We start from the raw sequence: 10,314 nt of genomic DNA, 5'->3' as shown, positions 1-10,314 counted from the left end.
AACAAATGATGGAAAAAAGCAAGAGGTGTGAATATTTTCTGAAGGGCACACTTACCCAGCAGACAAATTCTCTTCCTGGTCTAGTCATCTTCTCCTCATCCTCCTCACCAGGGCCCTTACAAGTAAAACACGGTCTATTCGTGAGAACACACTCCACTCTTCAAAATAGAAGGAGGACAGAACTCCTTTATGGATGTTTCACCTCACAAGTTGTTGCCCTACAGTCTTGGATTGTTACAGCCCCACTAGACTAGAATCACTTAGAGTTTCTTCAAGACAGGCCACAAACTGTTCAGCCTAGTCAGAGTTCACATTGAATCGTAAAATTCCCTACATACCAACTCGATACTATCACAAACTGATCAAACTCAGACATAATTAATTGAATGCTCAAGCAGATGAGAAACAGACTGTCCAGTGTGCTATACAGGTTCTACAAATCTCCCTCTATGTACCGAAGAAACAGATAAGGTCTAATAGTACCATTTTTATCATATGTATCTTATCAGACTTGCAGCAGGGCTGCCTAGTCTCGAATGACATGGGTAGAACTGTCAGCAAAAGACAGAAGGTAATGTTAAGGAAAGGCCATCTCTATTTCATCCCTGCTTGAGAACCTACTCATGGAAATCAAGAGATTGATACAGTATTTCTGAGAGGGGCAGAGTTCACAGTGTTTACTCACCACCTTGAGACTAGCTTTACCGGGACCCTGAGGGATGTCACGCTGTGGGACAGAACAGGAACACATCAATCCTTACATTCATTCTATCTTTTGATATTTGTTAATGTGTGTAGAATTGCTCATACGTAGATAAATAATCAGAGGCTGGGTTTCACAGCTGTCAGCAACATCTAAACGTCCATAATATCCACAGGTTCCCATTGCCCCAATGGGGTTTTAACTATGCCATTAGCATTCAACATTAGCACTTACAGGGTCGGCCCTAGCCTTTTGGGGCCCTAAGAGTTGTTTGTTGTTGGCACTGCCTGGCTACTTACCAGCATGGCGTTAAGTGCTGTTGACTGGAAAATGATTGATAATGTGTCTCTTAAGCATTTTCCTTTATAACCTGAATAAGATTCTGAATAAGACGACTTCAACTTCCAGAGCTTCTGCTGGGCTCCTAGAGCGCATGAGCTACACGTAAGAATGACATAAACAGGAAGTGAACAAAGTGACAACCAACCAGAGGTCAAAGGGAAGAGAACTGATACATACTTACAAACTCCACACTGTACGTCAAGGAAGTCCAGCTCTACATGCATTCTTATGTGTTTTCTCCTGCTACTCTGGGTAGCTTTTTGAGTCAAATTATGGTACATGAGTGCACGTTGTTCTTTTTAGAAGCTTCTTACCTGAGCCCGAGGTGCCTTTTACTCAATTAACTGTATTGTCTACGAGAGAAAGTGGAATCACACTTTCAACACACCAATACAATTCCATTCACATAAACATCAACCTGAGTCACAAATGTACATAAGAACATATGAATAAGGTATTGTACATACAGGTACACAGAGCAGTGTGCCGACGAACCGTTGCTATGAGGACAGCAATGGAAATCTTCCTGGTAGCTAGTCGTTCCGTCCGAAGGAAGTCAACAGGCAAATCTCTGTCTCTTTATGTACCTCTGTAAAATCCCATCCTTATGCTCTTATTTTTTTACTGTTGAGGACTCCAATACGTTGAAATAAATCCTATCTGCAAGCACTATCTTAGAATATAATATTTTATTCTACTCCAAGAGGAAAATATTTTGAGATTGTTTCATAATCCTTTTATTTACACAACACGAAACCAAAAACTCAACACCAAGACACTGACATTTTGCATCTTATTCACTTTTCTCAAAAAACGTGTTTACAAGTAGAACGCAAAAACTAGCTAAGTCATGTGCTCAGCTGTGGAACAACATTAGCTACTTCTGGAATGCAATTAGTTTTGAGATGTTTTTAACTTAATGTGTTGATGGAGTATCGGCTTTTATCCTATATTTTCACTCTAGAAACAGGACTTTGACTGGCCAGCAAAATGAGTAATACAACTACATTTGTGGTATAGCAGTTTTTATAGTGATTATCATAATGCAGTAATCAAAGGTTTGGTTGCCATTAATTATAATGTTCAGAGAATATGCTCTTCCACCAACTTCTATATAAAAAATGTTATGCATATACATAGCATCCTTGGCTAGTGGTTTATATTATACACATTTCATGCATTGTAAGTGCTTCACACAGCTCATTAGAGTGTTGGAAAACACTCTTTCTTAAGCTACACTCTTAGAAAAAAGTGTTGCAAGAGGTTCTCTTGCTTTTCCCATAGGGGTTCCCTTTTGGTGTCCATGTAGAACCCTCTATAGGTTCCAGGTATAACCCGTTATGGTTCAATGTAGAACCTAATGTGTAAAGCGTTCTAGATGGAACCCAAAAGGTTCTACCTGGAACAAAAGTGTTCTACCTGTTCCGCATTGATTCTCCTATGGTGACAGCCAAAGAACCCTTTTAGATTCTAGACAGCACTTTTTTTCTAAGAGTGTACTGTCATCTCCCAACACTGTTAAAATAAGCTACATTTTGACTATGTATGTGAAAGCTTTTCTCCCTTCCCCACACCAGCTCCCACCCTCCCGAGTCTGGGATCTCTACAAAAGTCTCTAAGCAATCAAGGTGGCAAGCACCCGGCCCAGACCTAATAACCCCAGAAACTGCTTGACATCTTTGCCAGATGAATCATTACTCCCGATATGTCACATTCTCAACCCTCTTTTCAAGGAGGGCCTAGTTCCAAAGCCGTTCGAAAGAAATAGTGGTCATTCCCCATCTCCAAATCCCGACCTGCCTATGTAAAACAATTAAGACCAATCTCTCTAACATCCCAGTTTGCCAAAGATTGCTAAGGCTTTGCTCTCCAATTGATACTCAATGACATCTCATTCAACCCCAGCCCGTGTTGAAGTCTTAAAGGCCAGTCCACCACCCATGCCCTTGTTGACAGTCTCTCGTAGACTCAGAAAAACAAGCTCAGTCTGCTCATGGTAGCCACAGAATTTCCAGCAAAGCATTGACAGGGTTAACCACACTATTGTCATCAAAAATTCTGTCAAATGGGGTGAGCCTGAAATAGTCCCCATGATTTGTGACTTTTATCTGACAGGAGACAACGAGTGCTACTATCGTGCTGCCCTATGTGAATGGGTAGTCCCTCACATGTGGGGGTTAGCACAGGGGACCATCCTTGGCCCAATACTTTTCCGTTGCCCTCATCAATGATGCTGCACATTTAACATGAATCTTTTGAAACCAGCGAAACTGAAAACCATCATCCAATGCTAAAGCAGTACTGGGGACGATCTCAGCACCTGGACCACCTAATGGCATGCTCCTCAATGCAGAAGCAAATGTGTAGTATGCCTGTCAGCGTCCTCTAAAACCCCTCACACCCTGCACCATCCTTAGGCGCTTCTCTGTAGGCGCTTCTCTGTAAACAAGCTACATCGGCTAGCTAAGACAAGTCTGGCAGTATGCGCTGCCCTGCCTATGTCTACCCCTGCGCCTCACTCAAACCATTGCAGTGGTCAGCTGGAGCGTCTCTGGAAGAGAGCTGCCAGAATAATCTGGGCGTGTCGTAAACACAGCTACCGGGACGCCCTCGAAACCCTCAGAATCATGTCATTGGAGAGCAACGGGAGCAGATCTGCCTGAGATTTCCTGAATCCCTGCAGAACTCCCAGTTTGCAGATGACTCCCTCCAACCAGACAGCGGATTACTGGGACGGCAACCCACAACAGCCCAAACTGAACACTTTCCGATGACACGCACAGCGCTGCTATCAGAACTCTCACAATTCCATACTTCACTAAACTGATCATGCACACCCCCATACTCTATAGCCAGGGGCTTTAGAAATGCCTACCTAAGAACTCTAAATATGTATTTCTAAAGCTGCCTGTCAGATGCCCTGGTCTTAGTTATCTTTGTTTTCTTTAATTATTTTAGTTAGGTCAGCGGTGTTGACATGGGGGATGTTTTGTGTGTTTTTGTCTCGTCTAGGGTGTTTGTATTGTCTAGGGGTGTTTGTAGGTTCATGGGGTTGTGTTCATTGTAGGTGTTTATGTAAGTCTWTGGTTGCCTAGATTGGTTCTCAATTAGAGACAGCTGTCTACCGTTGTCTCTGATTGGGAGCCATATTTAGGCAGCCATAGTCATTAGGTAGGTTGTGGGTGATTGTCTATGTGTAAGTTGCCAGTGTCTGCACGTATTTGTTTTGTATAGCGTCGGTTTATTGTTGTGTTTAGTTTGTATAGTGTTCGTTTTGTCTTCTTCTAATAAAGAGAAGAATGTATTTATATCACGCTGCGCCTTGGTCCTCTCTTTCACGTAACGACGAGCGTGACACTGCCACCCCAAACCTTGTCTTTGTAGTATTTTTTTGTTGTATATATTGCGTATTTTAACGTTGTATTATATTATAAGTGTTTTGCTAATTTAGGATTTTACTATTTGATAATTCTTTATGATTAATGTTATGATTGTAAATTGGTGGACAATTCAGTCTATGACTGTGAGAAACCAATAAAACCTACTACAAATAGAGTATTGTGACCAGGTGTGAGAATATAGTGAAGTGGAAGATAACTGTTATGTTTAGTAAGGTACAAAGACATAGACATGCTGTGGCAGTCCTCTTAATTTGACTAAAAGCCACCCACTTTCCCAACCTCCCTCTTCCTTCAGCACAATAGTATTTTTCAGCTCACTAGACAAAAGCAGAAAGCAACAAGTTGCCAAGATTCCTATCTTATCTCCATAAAAGTCTCACAGCTCAGCATATTCTTAAGTGGCATGTGTGTTCGTTATGGATTGTGGAATGTTTAGAATACTGTACCTGATTATCACACATTGATGTAACTCCTCTTATCTGATTTGGTCCACACCACCATCATGGTTAACCTAACCTTTACCTCCAACATTCAAATACCCTTGTGCGTCTGTGATATGAATCAGACATGCCCTAACCAATGAAGAAGGGGAAAAAAACAGACGTTGACAAGATAAAAACCTGTTGAAAATATCACTGTTCACAACAACGACAAAGGAGAAGGATGGATGTTTAGAGTATTGGACTAGTAACCGAAAGATTGCAAGATCGAATCCCCGAGCTGACAAGGTAAAAAGCTGTCGTTTTACCCCTGAACATTTAACCAATTGTTCCTAGGCTGTCATTGAAAATAAGAATTTATTCGTAACTGACTTGCTAAGTAAAATAAATGTCTCTGCTAAGTAAAATTAATCCATCTTTCAGTGCCAACAGCACAGTTTGCATTGCTGTCAAAGGCCTATTTTTTTGCTCTTGGCAGTGCCCAGCCATTTTCGTATATTCATGCTGATTTGCCAGCTATAATTATTCAGCTCGCCGCTATCAAAATTTACCCAAAGCTAAGTGGGTGTGGCCTATAGTGTGACGCGGCACAACTTTCTATATTCTAAGAGGAAGACTGGATTGAATTCTGGGACAGCCTCAGAACTGACCATCACCCAATTAGTACTGCAGATAAGAACCATGCAGGGTCCCTGTACACATCCCTGAGTAACTTCAACTGTTTGATCACTTGGATTAAATCWGCATAACAGTGCACTGGTTGCTGTTTTAAGGTTTTTCCCTGCAGGAAGTCATCATTGATATTTRCAGGTACCTAAGGTAGGTAATATTAAATAAATACTAATGACTACTAGTTTAAGAGTGTCAATACTTTGAGCAGTGTTAAGTGGGGGAGAGGTAATAGTGCTAGTAGTGTCGTTTTTATTTTTGTAGTAGCAGTGTGATATTCTATTAATTTATTTGGGTTTTCATTCAAGGTTGCTATGGAATTCAAAACTGTTCAGCTCAGGGCATGTATTATAAAGTAATTTTACCATTGTAAATGTAAATCTAAAGATTAGTCATATGCATGGCCTGTGCAAGTAAAGTGTGTGCAGCCTGTAGAGTATTTGGTATATACCTCAAGTACAATACTTCTAACATTGTTAGAGACTAAAACAAGGAAATACATCTACAATTAACGTTACACTATGAACTGATTCGTAATAGTTTTCAGCATGTTACTTGTATGTATGTGTATGTTTTGCATTTCACATTAATTTGGACCTCACACTGGGTTTTAAATCAAATATGATATTTTGTAATGAAGATGCTGAGACGTGATTTTTTTGAAGTTTTGTGTAATATACTATTCCTTGCTGCTGTAATAAATGCTATTTTAAGATAATACAAACATAACAAATCCATTCTCACCCCTTAATTTCACCTGTAGACTCATAATTGTACAATTGTTAAATATCCACAAAGTGTCTTAACNATCAATATTTCTGCTTTTTGTGACTCCTCTCTTTGCTTGCAAAATCGCTGTATGCTTTCTGTGACTAGTTGCTGACTTAACATAATGATATGTTCTGCTTTCGCCGAAAAGCTTTTTTGAAATCGGACACTGTGGTTGGATTAACGAGAATTTTATCTTTAAAATGGTGCCTTATACTTGTATGTTTGAGAAAATGTAATTATGAGATTTCTGTTGATTGAATTTGGCGCCCTGCAATTTCATTGGCTGTTGGCGAGGGGTTCCGCTAGCAGTCCTAGACAGGTTAACGACACTGCGATTGGCTCAGCCAGTCAATTAAATGCTAGTCAATTAAATGCAGCCAAATTCTCGGGCGGGGTTTGAAATCTGTCAATTAGCACATAAAAGTTATCGCTACCTTACTTAAAGTGATAGTTCACAGAAAATGCAAGGCAAGGCAACATGATAAGACAGCAAAAATCGATTGTTTAGCTTAAAAAGGCTACTTTAAGATGATTTGGACTAAATATGCTAATATCGGGGATATTGACTTGTATTGGTTTTTGGACAAAAATGCAAATATCTTAGCATTTGCAGACAGTGGCCAGATAAACGCAAACAAACTAAGTTTGCCCACTTTGCCAATGAAGTAATCATTAAAATAATCTGAATCTGTCTTTCTGCCCATCATTTAATTAAGCATTTTCCATCATTCTTTATATCATTGATCTTGGCTTCATAATAGTTTCTTCTTCTTTTTGTTGAGTTTAGTCACATCACTTCTCAATTTGCAGTGTCAGCCAGTCAGATGTGCAGCCAGACTTATTAGCCACTTTTTTTGCCCCATCTCTTCAACCGTACAGTTTATAATTTCTTTATCAATCCATGGAGCCTTAACAGTTCTAACAGTCAGTTTCTTAACAGTTGCATGTTTATCAATAATTGAAAGAATCAATTTCATGAATTCAAGTGCAGTGTCTGGATCCTTCTTAATCACATCAGACCAACAAATATTTTTTAAATCATCCACATAAGAGTCACAGCAAAATATTTTGTATGATCTCTTATACACTATTTTAGGCCCAGCTTTTGGAATTGTAGCTTTCCTGAATATAGCCATTATATTGTGATCACTGCATCCAGGGGGTACGGATTCAGCTTTAGAACAAAGTTCTGCAGTATTAGTAAAAATGTGATCAGTACATGTGGATGATCTTGTTGCTGTAGTGTTTGTAAACACCCTGGTAGGTTGATCAATAACCTGAACCAGATTACAGGCACTGGTTACAATTCAAAGATGACTCTTGAACGGACAACATGATGAAAACCAGTCAATATTTAGATCGCCAAGAAAGTAGACCTCTCTGTTTACATCACATACACTATCAAGCATTTCACAAATATTATTTAGAAGCTGACTGTTAGCACTTGGTGGCCTATAGCAACACACCGAAAGAAAAAGCTTTCGATGTGTCAGATGAACCTGCAACCACAACACTTCAAAAACACTTGGCATAAGATGTTGGTGGTCCCGTTCTGTGAGCTTGTGTGGTCTACCACTTCACTTGAGCCGTTGTTGCTCCTTGACTGGGGCAGCACTAGCAGTGCAGAAATTTGACGAACTGACTTGTTGGAAAGGTGGCATCCTATGACTGTGCCACGTTGAAAGTCACTGAGCTCTTCAGTAAGGTCATTCTACAGCAAATGTTTCACTATGGAGATTTCATGGCTGTGTGTTCGATTTTTATACACCTGTCAGCAACGGGTGTAGCTGAAATAACCGAATCCACTAATTTGATGTGGTGTCCACATACTTTTGCATATATAGTGTACAATGGTAGGTGAAATAATAAAACATAAAAACCCACAACCCTCTAATTGTGAATTCCTGTCAATTATGTTGCATTATTTAATTTACTGTTGTAATCATGATCATCAAAAAATCACTGGGTCCATATTTGCTTTGCCCTATGGTTTAAAGCATTGGTCAAATATTTAGCAGCTGTTAGCATTTCCATAGAAAATGTCACAATTAGCCACCTTGCTACCACGAGCTACCACGTAGTTATATTTCCGGAAAGAAATAGTGTTTTTTTATTTTATAATTTTGTTATACTGCTGGTCATCAAATCTTCATTGTCACTGTGTTGGCTGCACTTCCCTTCCCAACACAGTACTACAATAAGTGTAACGTTAAAATAAAATCTCATCTGAAATTCCAACCCATCCAGCAAACTGGAAAACTAATCCAAAGCTACATGAAGCTATTTTGCCAGTCCTTGTGAGATAGGTGACTTAGGTGTTATCATACAGCGGATTTTTTCCCGGAATCTCTGGAGACACCTGAAAATAGCTGTGCAGCGATGCTCCCTATCAAACCTGACAGAGCTTGAGAGGATCTGCAGAGAAGAATGGGAGAAACTCGCCAAATACAGGTGTGCCAAGCTTGTAGCGTCATACCCAAGAAGATTCGAGACTGTAATCGCTGCCAAAGGTGATTCAACAAAGTACTGAGTAAAGGGTCTGAATAGTTATGTAATTGTGATATTTCCGTTTTTTAATTTTTAATTTTATTTGTCATTATGGGGAATTGTGTGTAGATTAATGAGGAAAAATAAACATTTTATCCATTTTAGAATAAGGCTGTAAGGTAACAAAATTTGGAAAATGTCAAAAGGTCTGAAAACTTTCCGAAAACACTGTATGGGGTGGCAGGTAGCCTAGTGGTTAGAGTATTGGACTAGTAACCGAAAGATTGCAAGATCGAATCCCCGAGCTGACAAGGTAAAAAGCTGTCGTTTTACCCCTGAACAATTAACCAATTGTTCCTAGGCTGTCATTGAAAATAAGAATTTATTCGTAACTGACTTGCTAAGTAAAATAAATGTTTGCATTGCTGTCAAAGGCCTGGTTTTTGCTTTTGGCAGTGCCCAGCCATTTTCGTATATATTCATGCTGATTTGCCAGCTATAATTATTCAGCTCACCGCTATCAAAACTTACCAAAGCTAAGTGGGTGTGGCCTATAGTGTGACGCGGCACAACTTTCCTATATTCTAAAGAGGAAGACTGGATTGAATTCTGGGACAGCCTCAGAACTGAACATCACCCAATTAGTAACTGCAGATAAAGAACCATGCAGGGTCCCTGTACACAATCCCTGAGTAACTTCAACTGTTTGTCACTTGATTAAATCAGCATAACAGTGACTGGTTCTGTTTTAGGTTTTTTCTTCTGCAGGAAGTCATCAATTGATATTCTTCAGGTACCTAAGGTACGGTATATTAAATAAATCCTAATGCTACTAGTTTAAGAGTGTCAATACTTTGAGCAGTGTTTAGTTGGGGGGAGAGGTAATAGTGCTAGTATGTTTTTTTTTTGTGGTAGCGTGTGTATATTCTTATTAATTTATTTGGGTTTTTCATCAAGGTTGCTATGGAATTCAAAAAACTGTTCAGCTCAGGGCATGTAAATAAAGTAATTTTACCATTGTTAAATGTAAATTAAAGATTAGTCATATGCATGGCCTGTGCAAGTAAAGTGTGTGCCAGCCTGTAGAGTATTTGGTATATACCTCAAGGTACAATACTTCTAACATGTTAGAGACTAAAACAAGGAATACGTCTACCAATTTAACTGTACACTATGAACTGAATCGTAATAGTTTTCAGCATGTTACTTGTATGTATGTGTTGTTTTGCATTTCACATTAATTGGGACCTCACACTGGGTTTTAAATCAAATATTATCTATTTGTAAATGAAGACGCTGAGACGTGATTTTTTTGAAGTTTTGCGTAAGTATACTATCTCCTGCTGCCTGTAATACATGCTATTTTAAGATACATACAAGGACTAACAATCCATTCTCACAGGCCTCTATATTTCACCTGGTAGACTCATATTGTACAATTGTTAATATCCAACAAAGTGTCTTAACCACTATTGGATTGAAGGATTTTTTGAAACTTGCC

This window comes from Salvelinus sp. IW2-2015, unplaced genomic scaffold (genome assembly GCF_002910315.2).
Source record: "Salvelinus sp. IW2-2015 unplaced genomic scaffold, ASM291031v2 Un_scaffold649, whole genome shotgun sequence".
Lineage (NCBI taxonomy): Eukaryota > Metazoa > Chordata > Actinopteri > Salmoniformes > Salmonidae > Salvelinus > Salvelinus sp. IW2-2015.
The sequence above is the reverse complement of the archived record's forward strand: the minus strand, read 5'-3'. Positions refer to the sequence as shown.